The 20057-nt window shown below is 34.9% G+C and overlaps 1 protein-coding gene across 2 annotated transcripts in view; it reads right to left on the bottom strand.

Annotated features, from left to right (window-relative positions):
* The window catches only part of LOC135837902 (ATP-binding cassette sub-family G member 1-like), a 120566-nt gene extending 112170 nt beyond the window's left edge, over positions 1-8396 (bottom strand). Inside the window, exons 1-3 of one of the 2 annotated variants that reach the window (XM_065353335.1) lie at positions 8225-8396; positions 5124-5303; positions 4555-4736 (exon numbers count right to left, since the gene is read on the bottom strand). The gene's annotated coding sequence lies outside the window, so the exon portion shown is untranslated. Of the gene's footprint in view, positions 1-4554; positions 4811-5123; positions 5304-8224 lie in introns of those variants that run through there. The other variant, XM_065353336.1, reaches the window with a different exon arrangement.
* Positions 8397-20057: the final 11661 nt, after the last annotated feature.

Below are 20057 nucleotides of genomic sequence, written 5' to 3'. Positions count from 1 at the left end.
ACGAATGGAAAAATTATCAAGAAGGCACCTCTGCCTCTGCCTACACCAAAACAATGTCTTTAATCTATATCATTTTTAACTGAGAAAAATTTTCAGCTTTTAATAACTTGATACTCAATTCCAAATCGAAATCTAACAAAGGTCAACTCATCCTCAAAAAAACAACAAAAAATAAATTTCTCCGTGAAAATTTCAATTTTTTATTTCATGCTCTAGTCACCAACCAACGAAAAATATAACACAAAATTGTCCATGTTCAAAAATTGAAATAGCCACTGACGATAAAATTGTTGAAATTTGTGGTCCACTTGAAAGTTTCAGCCCATAACCCTTTCAATTCAAGAAAAAAAATACATAACGACTCTTAAACTATTTTATTTTAGGTAAATCCCTGCAGAATAGGCAAAGCTTCCGAAGGATTATTCTAACAATTAAGGAAACGTTTTGAACTCACATTTCCCATTTCAACGAATATTTTCAAAGTTCATTTTTGGATTTTTGGCGAATTTTTAAAAATTTGAGAAATTCAAAAAAGCTTGACTTTTAAAGGTTTTTTTTTGGAGCAAAGTGAACCAATATGCATACCTAAATCCTTCAATTCAACTCCCAAATGTCAACATCTATCAGCTTCAGGTCATTCTGGAGCCTCCAGCAATTTTTCAATTTTCTCCAAAAATTTTCAAATTGCTGTGAAAGGGCCAAAAATGAACTCGAGTTCCTATAAGTATCTTTGGTGGATAAATTGGGCATGGCCTGTGGGAACTAAGGTATAGGTACCTTACCCATCTTATACTTTATTTATGGTGGGGATTTTTTCCTTTTTTTTCACCCCTCCCCCCCCCCCATTTGTATTACGGGTGAGAAAATCACATCATGAAATGTTCAGCTCCCTCGTTGAAAAATTAGTGGTGCCAGACACTCAAAATATGAAAAAATCGAAGTACCTATAAGACAACGTTTTCAAAATTGTGAACTCTCTGGTTGAAACACCTCGGTCAAGTCCCCAATTAGGTAGAATCAACTCATAATACCAATTTTAGCCCTTTTTCCAACCCCTGACTAATCTGCGAATTAGAGGGGAGAGCTTTTATTATTCATACCAAATACCAATTCTTAAAAAAAATACTTGTTGACACCCTAAAAGTTGTCGGGTTTTATGAGGAAAATTTTTCCAATCATGTTGGTAAAAAATTAATCATGTTAGGAAGCCTCCCCCCACCCTCACTCTCAATTCTCAAAATATATATGAGAAATCCAAAAAATTGGAAGTTTTCACTTTTTTTTACTCCCTAATCCTTAAATTTGGTCCATTTTCACAAGCATATTCCCTTTAGCATCCAACACATGATCCTGGAAAAGAACAGACTTTGTCGCTGCTGGCAACGTATTAAAGATCCAAGTATAAAACCTCAACTCAACCATGAAGAATCTTAATTAATTTCGCTATACATCATACCAGAACTACTGTGCTAACCTAGAACCAGGTAGTAAAGATGTTTGGAATGCTACTAAATGAATTCTCAATCTGCAAACTCCTATTACCTCCCAAATTGTCTATAACAACCACACAGCCACCTCCGACAGCAATGAATGCAAATTATTTGCTGACTATTTTGAAAACCACTTTAAACTTCATACTGGTCAAGACATCAACCATGTGAACCAATCAACAACATCACAGCGTTTACATTACAAATTCACCAACATCTCCAAACTCGTGTTTCGAATTAAAAAACTAAAACTAAAAAATCACCTGGCCTGGATAACATAAATAATCAACTTCTCAAGAACATGCCAATCTGTTGTATTCAAATAATCAGGGATATCTTTAACACTTGCCTAAAACAAGGATATTTCCCACAAGAATGGAAACAAGCAATCATTGTTTTAATCCCAAAGAAAAGTCCTGATCCAACTCCTCTTGCTAGCTATAAACAAAGACCAATCAGCCTACTGACTTCACTTTCCAAATTACTAGAATGTATCAGCCTTAAAATTTGACTCGTCAACACGCTGGTCTTCTCTGTCTTCCTGTATGCGTCGGAGATTTGGACCATTCGCGAAGGTGATCGGAGACGGATCGACGCGATGGAAATGTGGTGCTGGAGGAGACTGCACAGAGTTCCTTGGACAGCCAAGAGAACGAACGCCTCAATACTTCAAGAAACTGGAGTGACCAAAAGACTGTCTGCAGTGGTTCTTGGTCGGATACTTAAGTACTTCGGGCGGCTGACCAGAGCGGATGCCATGGAGGCGATTTTTGTGCAAGGCAGAGTCGAAGGAGCAAGAGACAGAGGACAATCTTCGACCTGATGGACTGACTCTATTCGCAAAGCGACTGGCTGCAGCTTTGCCGAATACGTGAGAAGCGCGCAAGATAAGGAACAATGGCGCACGATTACCCCCAGGATTACGTAATTTTGGAATGGTCACAATACCCCCGCACAGGGTGATACGATTAAATGATGATGATCATCTTGAAGCCCTCAACTGATCACACCAACAGACATGACATATTGCCACAGTTTCAGTTTGGCTTTCAAAAACATACAGCAACAACACATCAACTCCAGTGTGTTACTGAAATTATCCACCAAGGTTTTGAAAATAAACAGTACACCAAAACAGCATTTCTCGACATTGAACAAGCTAATGACTCTATAATTATGGCATTCCAGTCTCCTACAAAAATTGCAGAATACTCGAGTACCTCGTTACTTATTTGATATTATCAAATCGTTCTTATCAGACCATTACTTCCAGATTCACATCAACAATTCACTTTTAGACCCTAAACCTATCTTCAGAGGCATACCTCAAGGAGCTGTTTTAAGCCCTTCACTTTTCAACATCTACTTACTGCAATGAAATCACAACTTCATCAAATGCTAAAATTCTTCGATTTGCAGATGATATCTGCTTATGCACCCAAAGTATTAATCTTTCCAGTGCAACTGACGAACTCGAACAAAGTATCAACACCACTAACTCCTGGCTAAAATCCTGGAAACTTGAACTCAATCCAAACAAAACAGTTACAAAAATCTTCACGCTGAGACATCACTGTAACCCTGCCAGAAACATTAATATCAAAAACACTAGTAGAATGGAGTGATGATGCCGTTAAATATCTTGGAGTATTCCTTGACAACCGACTTACTTTCACAAGTCATATCTCACAGAAAATGAAAGCTAGACCTACTTCAAACTCAAAACACTTTTCCCACTAATCAACTGAAGTTTGAAAATCCAAACAGCATTACTGATCTACAAGACTATTCTTTGTCCTACATTTACATATGCGGCTCCAGTGTCCTACGGTACCTCCAAAACAAACAAGAAAAAACTTCAAATATTCCAAAATAAATTTTGTCAAATTGCCACTAACACTCCATGGTTTTGCCGGAATACCCAAATACAACGTGAGCTCAAAGTTGAAACAATTGATGACTTTCTGAAAACTGTAACTGAAAAATACCTGAACAAATTATCTGAAAACACCCTCGCTTGGTGCTTTGATATCAGGCAAAATCGCCCTTCAAGACTCTTCAAAAAATAAAAAAAAATGAATATTTTTACGTCCCCCCCCCCCTGAATTTTAATCCTGGAATTTGGTCCACCTTCATCAGAAAATCACTATTTAATGTTTTCGATTCGCCCTGCCCTCCCCCACCCCTACATTCACGATGAAGTAGTGGAACATGTTCCCTTCTCAAGTTTCTAAAAATTATTTGACTTGCGGACTTCCATTTTTCATCTTCTTTAATTATTTAGGTATCGGCCAATAAATAACATTATTTGAGGATCCGACCAGGTTTTTTTTTTTTGAAAAGTGGGTTATGTAGAACAATTCTAAGGTGAAAATGAGATAAGTACATATTTTCAAAAACTTTTCCCTGATTCTAATTTATTCTGATTTTTTCAACTTGGGGGGGGGTGTGGGCTACTGGCTTAGACTTTTTTTGCAGACAGATGAAAAATAAAAAAATAGGGAATTATTTTATTGTGCGAGGTAACAACTTTGGAGGAGAGGGGGGGGGGTAACTTCAACTTTGCAAAATAGGGTGGGCACCCTCTCGACCATTCTAAATTTAAAAATTTAGAGAAAAATAGAGCATCGAAATTTTCAAAAGTTTTTCTTCCCCATGCACAAGTTTTTAAAAAAACACGGTCCAATATGCGAAATCACTCAACTAATCAACTGCTAGCTCGCAAACGATTAAAAAAACGTGATATTTGTTTTTCGTATCGAACGAATAAAATATAAAAAACCTCGTATTCGTACATATAAATCGCCATCGTACCTACGTATTACGTACAGTTTTCAATCGAATAAAAAATTATTATACAGGCGATTTCACGCCGTAATATAGTTATCGCGTTCGAAAAAGAAAAAATTGTCTTTATCTTATGAGGTCATTGACGAATCACGATCAGGAATTAAATTGACATACGAAGTAAGTACCTACGTACAGTACGAGTAATTTTCTGGGAAAATTTTATCATTTAATAGTACACAATACTACGAATAAGTAATAGGGACTACACACTTACCTTTATCTAGTGGATCGTACTCGCGTACTTCCACTTTGATTATACGCGGTGCAAAATTCCATCTTATGATGCTGCAGGTAGACGTAGGGCATACGAGTAGATAGGTATCTTCAAACAGCTCGTCTCATCGATCTCGGTACTAATCGTAATCAAATTAGACAATTTCAACGATTCGAATTTACCTACAAGCAAAACGACGACGTTTTATGATCATTAACACCACATCGTGCACTAATTACCTTCAACACGGAGTCAATTTCAATTCAAATCGAAAGCTCTACTCCGACGGTAGACACGGTACAATGTCAACTGTCTTCATTATCATTTCAAATCTACTTTTTTTTTCCTTTCTCGTAAATGAATAATTATCTCTTTTTTTTTTGTTTTTTTACGAGCGTAAAATCAGAATACTCGATACTCGATCATGCGCAAAACACAGACATGCCTATACGTTCAACAGTAGGTGTAGGTAACGCAAGTTGCTCAAAATAAACATACAGGTAAACGTCTCACAAAAACGATAAGTAGCCTATTCGTTATTTGCCTAAAAAATACGCAAGAAAGCTTACCCGTATAAGTAAGTCGTAGCTGCAGGTGTTATGTATGTAGTTGTAAACTTGTAACCTCGACGAAGAGAAGTATCAACTCTAGGTAATAAACTCGATTGTTAGGTAATAGCTAACCCTTCTGTATGCATCGCGAATTCCGTAAATAAAATCGACATCTCATTATCAAGGACGTTCACCGATCTAGAAATTCAATAGTCTTACAATAATAATATTATCCGGCTAAAACACTCGCCTTCCCGTACGTCGCAGACACACAGCAACGTACGTAGGGATTCATTATGTATACATACAATATTCTAGGTACATTCTGTAGTAGTCTATTACAGTGTGGACAATTACATGAGTGATGAAACAATAAAGGCGCAAGGCGACATGCAATTGTGCACAGTATACCCAAGTATCAAGTATTAATATAGATAATTAATTATGATAGGTAAAGGTACGATTGTAGCGCAGGAATTTTATAGGGAAATGAAATAATTAGATAATGAGGTACTCATGTAGATCTAGGCTTTTTAGTTTTTACAATATTGTTTGACCGAATCGAGATAGTGAAAAGATTCCAAAGGTGTTGGATTTTCCCTATAGTGATTGACAAATGCTCGAAAATCCCTGAAATTTTGGCCTTTCCTGCACAAAAATGCAAAAGTCCAAAGAAGCGAAGAACACAGATAGAAAAAAGCAATCTCATTAATTCAAGTTTCATTTTTTTGCGCCCCCCCCCCCCATTAAAATATTAAACTTCACGAGAAAACAATTTCCTATTTTGTAATTTTCCTCAAAGTTCAACCCCTCCCTCCTCCAGCAACTATATGAACTCACACTCTACGATTCAAACGAGAAACCAAGCCACATCGAGATAGCATCATCTTAAAATGCGCTCTAATTAAAATTTCAAGTGCTTAAGTTGATTTTTTGAAAATTTTAAAAATTCAAAAAAAGCTGCTTAAAAGTCGATTTTTGAAAATTTTAAAAATTCAAAAAAAGCTGCTAAAAAGTCGATTTTTGAGCATTTTTATAAAAAATAGGTATGAATTCTTTTGATCGAAGGGAATAAAAATCCCATACAGCAACAACTTCTAGTTTTGGACCATTCTGAAGCCTCCGTCGATTTTTTATTTCTCCACAAATTTTAATTGGTCTGGTAGGGCCAAAAATGAACTCTGGTAGGTACCTACAACATTGATCGGTGCTTATTGGGCACTCACTCGACTGGTTCAAGAGGTTTCCACGAAATTCCAAGAGTGCGAGTTCGAAATTATGATTTTGACCAATTTGTAAATTCCAGAAAAGGTGAAAATCATCAAGCAGTTCTAGTCCCCTTAAGCAGAAGACCCCCTTCGAAAAATGAAAAAAAAAAAATAAAAAAAAATAAAATAAAATAAAATAAAATAAATCGAAGTCAGTAAAATTTATTTGAAAATTTTCCATATGAGTTCTAAAATTCTTCTAATACAGGCCTTTTTTTTTGTAAATTCTATTTTGAGGACACGCTAATCCCTGAAAGTTGCAAGTCCATAATTTTTTGTACACGCCCCCCCCTCAAACGTCCAAAAAATTTATTTTGGGGTTATCGACCCTTAAAAACGCCCACTTTTTGTTCCAAAATTGCCAAATTAAAGTTCGGTTTTTTTTTTAAACTGCTTACAGATAATTAAGTTCTGTTTTTCTTGTCCGAATTTGCCCATGTCAAAAAGTGCCAATTTTTTAGGAAAAAAAGTCAAAATGTGTCAATTTTTTAAAAAGTTGTCAAAAAGTGTGATTTTTGGCACAATTGTCAAAAAGGGTCAATTTTTGGCAAAAATTGCCCTAAAAACATCGTTTTTAATACCAACATTTTCAGTTAATTTCTGTTTTTTGTCAAAATTATTAAAAAGTGTCATTTTTTGGTAAAATTGTCAAAAAGTGTCAATTTTTAGTAAAATTGTCAAAAAGTGTCAATTTTTGGTAAAATTGTCAAAAAGTGTCAATTTTTGGTAAAGTTGTCAAAAAGTGTCGAAATTGTCAAAGTGTCATTTTTTGGTAAAATTGTCAAAAAGTGTTCATTTTTGGTAAAATTGTCAAAAAGTGTCCGTTTTTGGTAAAATTGTCAAATTGTGTCCATTTTTGGTAAAATTATCAAAAAGTGTCCATTTTTGGTAAAATTGTCACAATGAAGCAATTTTAGCCAAACATTATCGAAAAGTCCTGTTCCTGCCAAGATTGCCCAAAAAATCCAGTTTTAGCCAAAATAATTGTCAATAAATTTCTGTTTTTTGTAAAAATGATCAAAAAGTGCCCATTTTTGGTAAAATTGTCACAATGGGGCAATTTTAGCCAAAAATAGTCAAAAAATCCTGTTCCTGTCAAGATTGCCTAAAAAATCTCGTTTTAGCGAAAATTGTCAGTAAATTTCTGTTTTTTGTCAAAATCATCAAAAAGTGTCCATTTTTGGTAAAATTGTCACAAAGGGGCAATTTTAGCCAAATTTGTCGAAAAGTCCTGTTTTTGACAAGATCGCCTAAAAATACCGTTTTTGCCAAAATTGTCAGTAAATTTCTGTGTTTCGTCAACATTTTCTGGAAGTAGAAAATTCTCTGATGAAATACCCCAATGGTCGTATTTTTGCCAATACGTCTAAAAAGCATTGATTTTTGCCTTGCCTGCCTAAAAACACCTTTTGGTTTCGATGTTTGCCAAAAAAAGTCCTATTTTTCACAAAATTGCTTAAAAACTTATTTTTTGTCAAATTTTATCCCCCTCTCCATTCCTTTATTTTTTCCCATGCAGTTTTTATAGGTACCAATTTTTAGATATTTTTGAAATTTTTTGCGTACCTAGTTTTCTAGGAGGCTCCACAATGGCTCAAAAACAATTGTTCTCGAGTTTGAAAGATTGAAATGAAATCACTATTCGGCGTATTCGCGCTTTTATGTTTCTTGATGAATCACAATCAAGTTTGAAAATATTTTTAAAAATTTATATGAGCAGCTTTTTTGAATTTTCAAAAGTTCTCCCAAAATTTAAAACCAAATTTTATTGCCTAAAATTTTGATTAAGGGAGGGGGGTGATCTAAAGGTGAACATTTTTACATAGCATAATAAACTGCAAAAATACTCACTTGAGAAAGCCAAACGTCGCTATTTTCTGAACATCCTGTAGTGTATGATTGGTGTTTCAAGGATTAATCCATGTCGAAGATGTTCACTATCATCATGTTGAGAAATCCGACTCCGCTGTTACAACTTTTTTGTTTTCGTCCAGACTCCGAGACTCGAATTACTTATACATATTTTCATCTGTCGAGATTCTCAGTATCTAGTAAAATAATAACAAACATATTTTACTAGTACCTATTTTTATGCAGATTATGTAAGAAAAGTTGTAGGTGGACCTTATTAGATTATTACTCACCTAATTACGTCATCAATAAAGCCGTTCCTTTTGAATTTCTCGAATGAATCAAACACGTTCGAGGATTTTTTTTCAAAACTTCTAACCGATTTATAATGTGTATAGTTGAGATATTTTTCGTATGGTCATCATGAATTCATTCATTCTACACGTAAAAAAAAAAAACTGAAACTACTGAAATCATTCTGTTTAGGTATCGAATCAAAAGTCATTCTCACCCACACAGAAGTGTTCAAACATCATTTTCAAGTCGTATGCAGAAATATAATAGAAGCACTTACCTCACAGACATGGACTCAAAATAAGGACATGCCAAATTTTTTGGGGTTTCTGGTCTTCTTAAGGAGAAAAATTTGAATAAAATTCAGGAAAACTATGAAAACCACTTTCAAAAATTCGTTCACACTCGTAGAAAACTCTTTCATTCAAATAGGATGAATATCAATTTTGAACTTTGATATTCAGCATTAAGAATTTAGATTTCTAATCGTTTAGACTCAAATCTCAAAAAAAAAAAAAAAAATTGTAAGGTGACGATGAAGCTCGAATATTTTCCCAAAGATCGAAAACACTTTTCAAGTACGCATCCCTCGCTAAAACATTTGAAAAGTTTTCAAGAAGAAAATTTTCCTCTAAAAAATTACACGATCTTTGGCCTTTGGCTCATCATTTCTCAAAAACTGATCAAATATAAAAAATCCCAGTTTCATTTTATCCCGCAGTGCCATATCTGATTAAGAAAACATACTCCCCCACCCTCCTCTGCAAGAAGTGGAGAGAAATACAATATTACGAGATTTATGACAATCCATAACTTGGGTACCGTGCGATTCGAGCAGACAGGTAATGCATGGACGATTCCATAATAATTATGATACATTACCAATTACCATATGAAACAGAAAGGTACTCACCGCTCGCTGGATTAATTATTTCATATCTTATATGTACCTTTATGTTTAATTGATATTCTTGTAAGTACTTCCTATTCATAATGTGCCTTCCATTGGTTATAATACCGATTCGATCGCATTTAATTTACACGTAGGTAGTATCTTGTCATAACTAGGAGTATCTTTACGCCGTCGTTCTTGTAATATAGTCTGTCTGTACTCTGTACTGTAACAAGACAACATAAAAACGCTGTAGTAGGTAATCCAATGAGGTAAGCTGTATCCAACATACTACCTATAGATAAGGATGCATGCACGTACATGTCGTCCATGAATATTTCCGCTTTTTAGCCGCTAAAATAAGATGTGAAGTACGTAATTAAGATTTGAATGGCGCGGTTACTCAACACAACGTCGTCGTATGTAGTCGATGGAAAAACTTCGTATCAAATCGCATCTGGTGGTTGTTTTAAATACCTATAAATGTAAATGTAACATTACACACAGACAGACGTTAATCAGCTACCTATGTAAGAAATCGATATAGCGAGTAATAATTCATAGATTAAGTAGTACCCATAATGAATCATTTTATACAGTCGATAAGTACTTAATGAAGTTATATCTTTGTTCTACAAGGAATCCAAAAATTGATTACAGCTTCCACAAAATATACGTTTACGTAGGTACTTGCGAACCTAATTCAAATGCAACTTACTCACCTGTTGCAATTATTATTATAGAATCCTCAGTGTAGCTTATCAAGACTCGAGGCTGTTTCCATTAAACTCATCGTATAAGATGTAATCAGATCGGCAATGCTAATTGTCTCGGTTTTCGTCGACCGTGAAATTACGCCCTTTTCAATAACCTGGGGTGGAATGGATTATGATTGATGATGCGGGATCATTTTTTCTGAAAAAGAAAAAAAATCATCAGTATTCAATAACAGCTCAGTAGATATAAATCAATTTATTTAAACATATTTCAGAGGAACTGACAGCGCACAATTGAGAGAAAAAAAAACTCCTTAAAGGTGAAAACTGAAACACCAATTTTGATCGATTTTTTTTACAAGTTCAAAAGGACGAAAGTGATGCTATTTTTGCTCAAGTATCAAACTCTACTTTTTAGGCAGGTACTTTTTCCTTTGATCATTTTTAATAAAAAAGCAGGACTTTTAGTAGCACATTTTTCTAATTTTTAGGGCTTTTGACAGAAAAAAATCAGACTCGAAAAAGAAAAACAAACTATCTTCAAAAAAGTGAGCCCAAAAGCTTTCAAAAATTCATGTTTTGAGAAGTAAAAGAAAGTTTCTTTATATGCAGGGAGAAGAGTTTATTTTTTTGATTCAAACTTCGAACATTTCTTGAACAATAAGTTTTCTATTTGGAAAAAGAATAGAAAATAGTTTCAAAAAAGAATAATTGTGTAATTCAAGTTCTAAAAAAGTCTACATAATGAGCCCTTTTCAAAGAAATTTTTTCAAAATTCCAGAAAAAGGAGGGATGAAATTTGATTAATTTGAATTGTCTGATGGAAAAAAAAGCGGAACTTTGATGAAAACTGATAAAAAGCAGGACAACTGCAGGACTTGCAGGACCGTTGAATCCTTTGAAGAACTAAAGACATTAAGAGACCATTATTTTAATCATTTGAACTGAAAAAAAATCAAAAAGAGGAGAGAAGGGGTTAAATGTTCACCAATCATGAAAAAAATTAAATTTTTTTAAAGCCAAGATTGAGAGTGTTTCAATTTTGCTTAATACTAGGGATGGTTTGACCACCCAGTGGTCCTAAAGCCGCGTTGAGTGGGGGGGGGCAGTTTTGGTTGGGACTGCTGACCCCCCCCCCCAGCACCAGACCAAAGGCCTGGAGCTCCTAGGCAGTATCCCAGAATTGCTCCTACCACTTCAGGGTTGAGGGAGTGGTCACCCTAGGATGTAGCCCATTCCCCCTTCCGCGGATTTGGAGCAACCCCCGACCTGTCTCCCATTTAGGGGTAGGCCTAGGAGGTCTCTGGGCACCACTGTACCCTTAACTACCTCAGAAAGAGATCTCCTAGAACAGGATTGTCCAAAAGGATATGATTTCTTATGTGTGAAAGTGGAAACACTCGGCCCCACCTTACATAGTGGATAAAGTTGGAGTAATTTTGAATGCTGATGATGGACACATACCATAGGTTTCTTCCATTCTTCAACTTAGGGTAGTGCTATAATATACATCCATTGTACTATGTAGATTAAATTAAATAAGTTATATTGGGGGAGAATATTTGATAATTTGTTACACTATTACATATATTTAGCTATTAAGGGGACCCTGCCCTATGACGGCGCAGTTCCTAAGATGGCGCAATTCAAATTTCTGCCTCTGGCATCTGGCAACGCTGATGTAAAAACCAACTGCACATCATCTTTGTACTTCACATTCTTGACTTTTTACTGTAGTCATATTCGCTTGTACAATTAAGTACCTTGCTTTCTTGAGAACATATTCTTGTTTTTTTACTTGAAAATTCGATTGTTGCAATTTTTTTACGGAAGCTCTTCCAAATTGGTTTTGTTACCAAAAGTGACTGAAAGTACATCTTATAATGTGCAAAATTTCATCTACTTTCTAATGCACTACTCAGTTTTTTGTTTTTTTCATTAGTGTTTATATTCATTCATAAATTTACTAAAATTTGAATTTGTATAAACAGTCCTATGATGGCGCAGCCGCAAAAGCAGGAGCTTCTCAGCAACAAAAACAGGTTGATTTAGGTGAATCATGTAGTAGTGTGTATAGTGTGCCTAATGTTACATGTTTCTGTTCAAAATATTTCATAAAAAGGTATTACTGTGAGAATATTGAAAAAAGCAGAATTGTCAGCCAAATCACTAAAAAAACTTCTAACAGCCTGAAACAAAAAAATTGGGGGTAAATTAGGGATCCTAATGTATTCAACATAATAATTTCAATCGAATTCAATCGATATAGTTATACGTTTTACATTAAATTGGATTTGCGCCATCTTAGGAATGCATTTGCACCATCAGCACATTTGAACCTATTTACAATTCATTCGATTGAGACAAGAGTTTAAAACCAAAAGTTTTATGTTTCTGGTGGTAAGTAGTAGATAGTCTGAGGGACCTTCCATCAAATTTTTGTCCATTTTGGTTGGATACTTCAGGAGCACCAGGCTTCGGAAAAAAAATTGCGCCGCCTTAGGGCAAGGTCCCCTACAAAGTGATATTAATTAGTTTTGGAGCAGGTGTTGGGAGAGGTCCAATTACACACTTTGATGTTGATAGGTATCTCCCTGAATTCTCTCACAATGATTGACCATACCTGGCCCCAGTCAAGCTGGTCCAGCCCACATCCAATCCGTGGGATAGTGAGTTTTTTGATTTTTCTTCTAGTAAGGTGCACTGGGGCAAGTCAGAATGATTTTTCGCAATTTCAACTTTGACCAGCTGTTACTCCCCTTCTAATGAACCAATATGGATCAAATTTATTATGTAGGTTCCCATAAGGGTTCTTAACCTATGGTAAAAATTTGAGCGCGATTGACACAGTAGCTTTCACTCAGTGGAATAAAATATAAACTGTCCTGACTTACCCCAATTGGGGGAAGTCAGAACAGGCTAAACTTTGCAGAGGCGTAGATCACAAACCAAGCGTCCTAGAAAAATTGCACAAAAACAAAATTGTAGAGAATTTAATTCTCTTTGAGAACACTCTCATCAGATTTTCACTAGGACGCACGGTTTGTCCGCTATATGCGAAAAACTAAGAAATAGAAAGTCTGTATTTTAGACCAAATTCAAAATAAGTTCAAAACAACAACAAAATACAATTGAACCAAAGACATCTAAAATGAAACTGAATCGCGAAAATTTTTATGCAGTGATGAAGTAGGGGTAGTACCCTAAAGCCACCTTTAGTGGCACTTCGTCAGATATAAACCTCTAGGCGCTAGAGCAAGTTTTCTAACTTACCCCGAATTCCAACTTCCCCCGGTGCACCTTACATTCCCTGGCAAGATTTTGGATGCCAAGGGAGAAGTTCTTATATGTTGGTTTATCATTGTATTGGATTTTTGTGATGATGCAGAATATTATATAGTAACCCTGGCTCACTATTCCTTCGATTTTACACTTTAGAGTAGCCAATTCCCCCACATTGTGTGGTTGAGTCAGCAGCATCTATCTACCTCCAAAGTGGCGGATGAAGTCCCTCGCTATATCCCAGCAGACATTCTAAGGTCTTGGCTGACGCAGTGTGCCAGTGCGAAGGAGGGCCCTTGTAGAAATATATTGTCTTCGTAGGCTTCCTCCATTGTAAGTAGCCTGTTGGACTCGACCGCTGTTAAAGCCATATTTCCCAACCTTCTTCTCCTCATTACTTCTGCAGCAGAGGAGATGAGTCTGGTCTCAACACCAGGAGGTGTTGGTTTGTACATGTCAAGATATTGTTCGTACAGGAGAAGATCCCCCACACTGGCAGCACTGACTGGGGGTGTAGAATCGCTCTTGGATTCCATGAAGCACCAGGTATTGCATAGCAGGTATGTAGACATGGTCACTGAATATCAGGGAGCATGGATGCTCCAGGCCTTCTTGAGTGAGCAACTGTCCCTGGGCTGTTGAGATTATCCTCCTGGGTTCAGCCTCCTTTGAGGCCTCTTCCCAGTGCTGGTACACCACAGAAGTGGAGAGCTCAGTGCTACTCTTTCTGCGAGTTGAGGTGAAGGTGGTCCTGAGGAATATTATTCGTCGGTTTTACATCCTCCGTTAGTTGACTGTGATATTTTGTCAAGCTCCAGCAAAATTTGAGAAAAAAGTTCAAAAACGATTCACTCCAGGTACCTAATTATTTTTCGCTAATTAAAAGTATGTAGATTTTTTCCTCACAATTTTACGTCATTTCAACCACTTTTTGCTAATTTTCAGTGTTTTCAGTGTTTATAAAAAAGTTTTTTTTTATCATTTTAACATGATTTTTACACTTTTTGTGCATTTTTGACAAATTTTATCAAAATTTATTTTTTTGTAATTTTTAGAGATTTTAATGATTTTTTGAGTATTTTTTTCATATCTAATAAAATTTTATCTCGGTATCAATGCATTTTTGCATGTTTTCTGCTTTGACATAATTTTATTACATTTTTGACAAATTTTACAAAAAATTCATCATGTTTTGGCGATTTGAAGAGTTTTTCATGCTTTTAATGTTTTATGCAAAATTTGCTGAATAGTGAATTTTGTCAAATTTCACTAAAATTTCATCCCTTTAAAAATAAAAGTAATATTCAATTTATTCTAATGCATCATTCACGTTTTCAAGTCACTTTAATAATGTTTTATGAGATTTCTCCATCATTTTGCCAAATTTTGAAGAATTTCATCAGTTTGTGGTAATTTTTACATATTGATTTTAAAGATTTTTTTTGTTTCTGGCGGTTATTTGTATATCATATCAACACTTTTTCAAAATTTTTTTAGCCAATTTCGCAGAGTTTCTATTACATACCTACTTTTAGATAATTTTCCAAGACATCAATGCTTTTTTGAGTGTTTTTCAATAATTTGAACAGTTTTAAACATTTTTTTATGTAATTTTCGTCAAATTTTATCTATTGAATTTTCTCAAATTTGAGTGATTTCAACTTTCAGTCAGGAAATCGGGGGAGGGGGCAATGAAAGTATTTGCACAGTCGAATCAGAAGCGCTCCCAAAAATCTAATAAACTATAATATGTTACACAATTTTTTCAATTTTGAGGAAATTTGGGGACAAGGGGGGTTAGGGGCATTGGAGGGGTCGAATCAAAATAAAACTGAGCTGATATTTGCATTCGGTGGTTTTGAAAATACACATGTATATGAAACAATATGTCACACAATTTCACATTTTTTTACAATTTGATCAAAATTTTGGAACCCCCCCCCCTCCTTCCCACTAAATATTTGGGAAATCCCAATATGAAAAGCTTATAGCTACATTGTAAAAATGAATATTTCTGAGATTTTTTCCATGATTTCAAGCTCGGAAATTCAATAATATTTTGAAAATGGAGTTTTCAAAAAAGCTCAACTTTGAATTTTTGACTAATTTTTTTAGCATTTCATTACTTTCTGGCGATTTTTATAATTTTAATGCTTCTTCAAGCGTAGTTATTCTGTTTACATCATTCTAACACTTTTTTTCATCAGGCTTTTTTATGCATTTTTGTCAAAATTTGTTCAAACACCATTTTTTTGTCATTTTAATTCGTTTTTGAATTATTTATTTATACATCTAAGAAAAGCCTAAAAATTTTAAAACTGAAAAAATAAAAAATGAAAAAACAATTTTTTTTCAAAATGACACATTCATTGGAAGATGGAAAAAAAATTTCATCAATTTTTCCACTTTTGTAGAAATTTTTACATCCCCTTCCCTCCCTCCCACCTGCTCAAAGAAAGAGTTGAAGTAATGATACAAACATTTTCTCGTCACGTTTTCAAACATCTCATAAAATTCTATTTACATATATCAAATCAACATAATTATCCTTGATTGATGTAAAACGCGATGAAAGGCTACACAGATTACGACGTTATATTAAATGCCAAAAATAGTGAGATACGGTTCACTACCCATATCCAATAGAATACTCTACCGCATACCATACGTCGTCGGCACATAACAGGTACATAGGTACTCAAATGAGCGACCTCAACAGACTCTTTGCGCGAATATTAAAAAACTTATCGTATTTACAAAAGACTTAAGCCGTCTGCGATAATTACGATAAATGCTCTTAATGAATAGTTAATAAAATAATTGCAATTTTTACCTCGTTCTAATTTATTTTACGAGAAGCTGACCTCCAACCGGAACCGTATCACTGTCTACCTAAAGTAAGTAAATAAAAATTCATTTTAAAAAGTTGCGTTTTATTTTCGTTTTTTTTTTTCAATTTTTTATACATGCATCTATAGTTAGGTAGGTATACTGAGATCAATAATACTATAATCGTCGTTAAACCGTTAATTACTCAGTGTAATAAAAGAGTAAGTAAGTAATTACAGCACTGCAGCGAAATGCCCAGTTCCGTACTTCGTTGCGTGTCAATTCGATGACGCGTATGACGGAGGTAGGTAGGTATTTATTTCGAGAATATTGTAATGTTTTTGATCGATTACTCATGCAAACCAGTACCTACCTACCGTACTAATACCCAAACCAGAAACTTCACGAACGTTTAAAACGATAAGCGTGGCTACCAAATTAGTATACAGTTAATAATTATTACCAAATCGTGCTGTCATCGTACTCTCTTCACTCTTTCGTCTTCTTCTTCAGGTAAGTGCATCGATGAGTATGACATTTACTCGTATTTCTGTACAAACAAAAAATATCGATGAAAAATGAGAGAAGTCTTCTCGATAGTCGATTAATTTAGCTATTGCACAGATACGAGTAGTTCGTGTTCGTACACATACCGACTCGACTGGTAAAAAGTTATAAATAAGTTGGCATTTTTTCTGCTCAACAGTTCAAGTTCAAAACAACAATCGTCAAGGTCGCGAATCCACGAGACATCTAAAGGCATGCAGACGTAAAAAGTACCTCTACCTATCCAATCCACTTTTCGCGTACATTCCAGTTCCAGTTCAGAGAACTTGTATTCGTCGTATACGTAGGTAGGTATTCGTGCCTTTACTTTACAGATAATTGCTATACTCTGCAACAATAAAAAAAATAAAACAAAAATTTTAGTAAAAAATACCGCTATTAATTTGAATTAGTAATTATTTTTCAATTGGAGAAAATTTTACAGCTATGGTAGGTAACTATTTTTTTTTCGGTTGACAATTTTATGTGCGTATGCGTAAGCGAATACACATGACTACTCGCCATTACCTTGAAGGCTCGACTTGGAGAGCTGCGCAATCTACGAATTAATTTCAAACGTGTGGCCGTTATTATTCGAAATAAAAATTCCGTCGGTGTTTTTCCACCGGAGAACAATTTGAAAATTAATCAATCTTTGGTATACCGTTTCCAATTTTTGTTCCAGTAGGTATATTCTAATATTCCTCACACTACGTAATTATCGTAAAATGGAAATTACCTATTTCAGATGCGTATGGATTATTAATGGCGCCAAAATAACGATAAAATGGTAGAGGAACCTCTCTATACTTGGACTGGGGACTTCATTCATAAAAATCAAGAAGTAGCCAGAGCTACCTAATTATTGATATTTTTATTCTTTCGGTGAAATCGTTGATATTTTCGCACTTGACGTGAAAAAATTTTTCCTCATTACCTTTTATGTAGCTATTACCTAGGTACGTAATATTCAGGTACCATTTTTATTGATTCGTAAAAATACTTTGGAATTGAACAGCACGAGAGAAATCAATGACTAAAGAAGACGTTTGTGAATTTCTCTGATTTTGCTGATGTTGTAGATTCTCTGTTTTGGAAAAGAAGGAAAACAGCCAGTGGCCTTGCAACTCGTCCAGAGACAGTTGAGGTTGTTTTTTTTCAGCAGTTGAAATTTTTCATCGTAAAATATCCAACTTTCCAAGTCTAAATACAAATTACTGAATAAATACACGATTTATTCAAGTTTTAGGAAAGGGGAAGGGGAGTAAAATGAGAGTGTTGGTAGAAAAATACGTTGATATTCGTATTCAGCGCTCCCAAAAACCGAATAAACCATACGTCACACGATTTTTTCAATTTTCACGAAATTTGGGAAACAATGCAATGAGGGAAACGGGCGAAGAAAGGGTTGAATCAAAAAATTGAGTTGATATTCGTATTCAGCGCTCCCAAAAACCTAATAAACCATACGTCACACGATTTTTTCAATTTTCACGAAATTTGGGAACCAATGAGGGAAAGGGGCGAGGAAGGGATCGAATCAAAAAATTGAGTTTATATTCGTATTCGGCGCTTTTTAAAATATATGAAACGATATGTCACACAATTTCACAATTTTTTTACATTTCGATTAGAATTTTGGGACTTCGCCCCCGCCCCCCCAGGTTTTGCAAATCCCATTACGAAAACTTAACGTTGCTGCACCGTAAAACTGTATTCTTCCGGAATTTTTTGCTTCAAATTTTGGAATTATTGCTTGGAAATTAACAATCTTTTGAAAATTAAGTTTTCCAAAAAGCACAACACTGCATTTTTAATTTTTTTTGGAAAATGGAGCCCCAAAATTTCGATCGAATTGTGAAAAAAAAAGGTAAAATATCATGTCACACATCGTTTCACATAAATGTTTTCAAAACCGCTAAATACCTACGAATATCAATTCATTTTTTTGTATTTGCCCCTCCAACCCCCCCCCCTCCGTGACAATGATCCCCAAATTTCGTAAATTAAAAAAAATCGTCTGACATACGGTTTATTAGGTTCTTGAGAGCGCTAAATATACGAATATCAACTTATTTTTTCTATTCCATCCATCCAAAGCTCCCACGTTGACCACCTAAATTTGCAGGGAATCAAAAAAAATCCTATATCACATGGTTTATTAGGTTCTGAAATGAACTGATCACTTTGAATGAAATTTTCGCGGTCTCGCCCCTTCGAGCTTCACTTCTACGCCATATTTTCGTAAAATTCGATAAAAATCCCATAGGAACCATCTCTGCAGCTGATCAAAAATTGATTAGAAAAGTTGAAAATTGATGTTTCTCCATCGAGCCTATGATAAAAAATTCTGATAAAATTACTTACTCCGAGTACAATTTTTTATACTGATTTGCATATCAAGAAATTTGAGTGAGACGTTTTCGTATTCTGATTTTGAAAATTCCAAATATTACGAGACAGAACAATTTTTTTTGTGAAAAGTTTAAATTACGTAAATTGACGTATTATCACTAATTTTACTTCACATTCAAAGGGAAAATCGGTGAAATAATTTCAACTCTACTCAACACTCTTCACACGTTGTCAGAAGTACCTAGACTTTTACGTAGAATTTTCATGTTTTTTCGTAATTTTTTTAATATTACACGAAAACTACGCCCCCTGAAAAAATTAAAAGTAAGCAAAGTTGCAGCTCAAATTTTTCAATATCCCTATTTTCATCGAATCTTTGGGCACCCCTATTCTTCTGCAAATGTACTTTGAGAAGTACCGAAATGAAAAAAAAAACAACAAGCAGATATTCACGTATTCAGAAGTCCCAAAAACCTAATAAACCATGCCTATGTCACACAATTTATTCAACTTTCAGTCAGGAAATCGGGGGAGGGGGCAATGAAAGTGTTTGCACGGTGGAATCAGAAAAATAAGTTGATATTCGCATTCAGCGCTCCCAAACACCTAATAAACCATATGTTACACAATTTTTTCAATTTTGAGGAAATTTGGGGACCAAGGGGGGGGAAATAGGAACTTTGGAGGGGTTGAATCAAAAAACTGAGTTGATATTGACATTCAGTGGTTTTGAAAATACATGAAACGATATGTCACACGATTTCATATTTTTTTTTACAATTCAAACAAAATTTCGGAACCCTCCCCCCCCCTCCCTCACCAAATATTTAGGAAAATCCATTATGAAAAGTTGATATATAGCTACATCGTAAAAATTAATATTTCCGAGATTTTTACCAAAATTTCAGATTACAGCCCG

This window comes from Planococcus citri, chromosome 2 (genome assembly GCF_950023065.1).
Source record: "Planococcus citri chromosome 2, ihPlaCitr1.1, whole genome shotgun sequence".
NCBI classification, from domain to species: domain Eukaryota; kingdom Metazoa; phylum Arthropoda; class Insecta; order Hemiptera; family Pseudococcidae; genus Planococcus; species Planococcus citri.
This window is presented reverse-complemented; position numbering and strand designations above follow the sequence as displayed.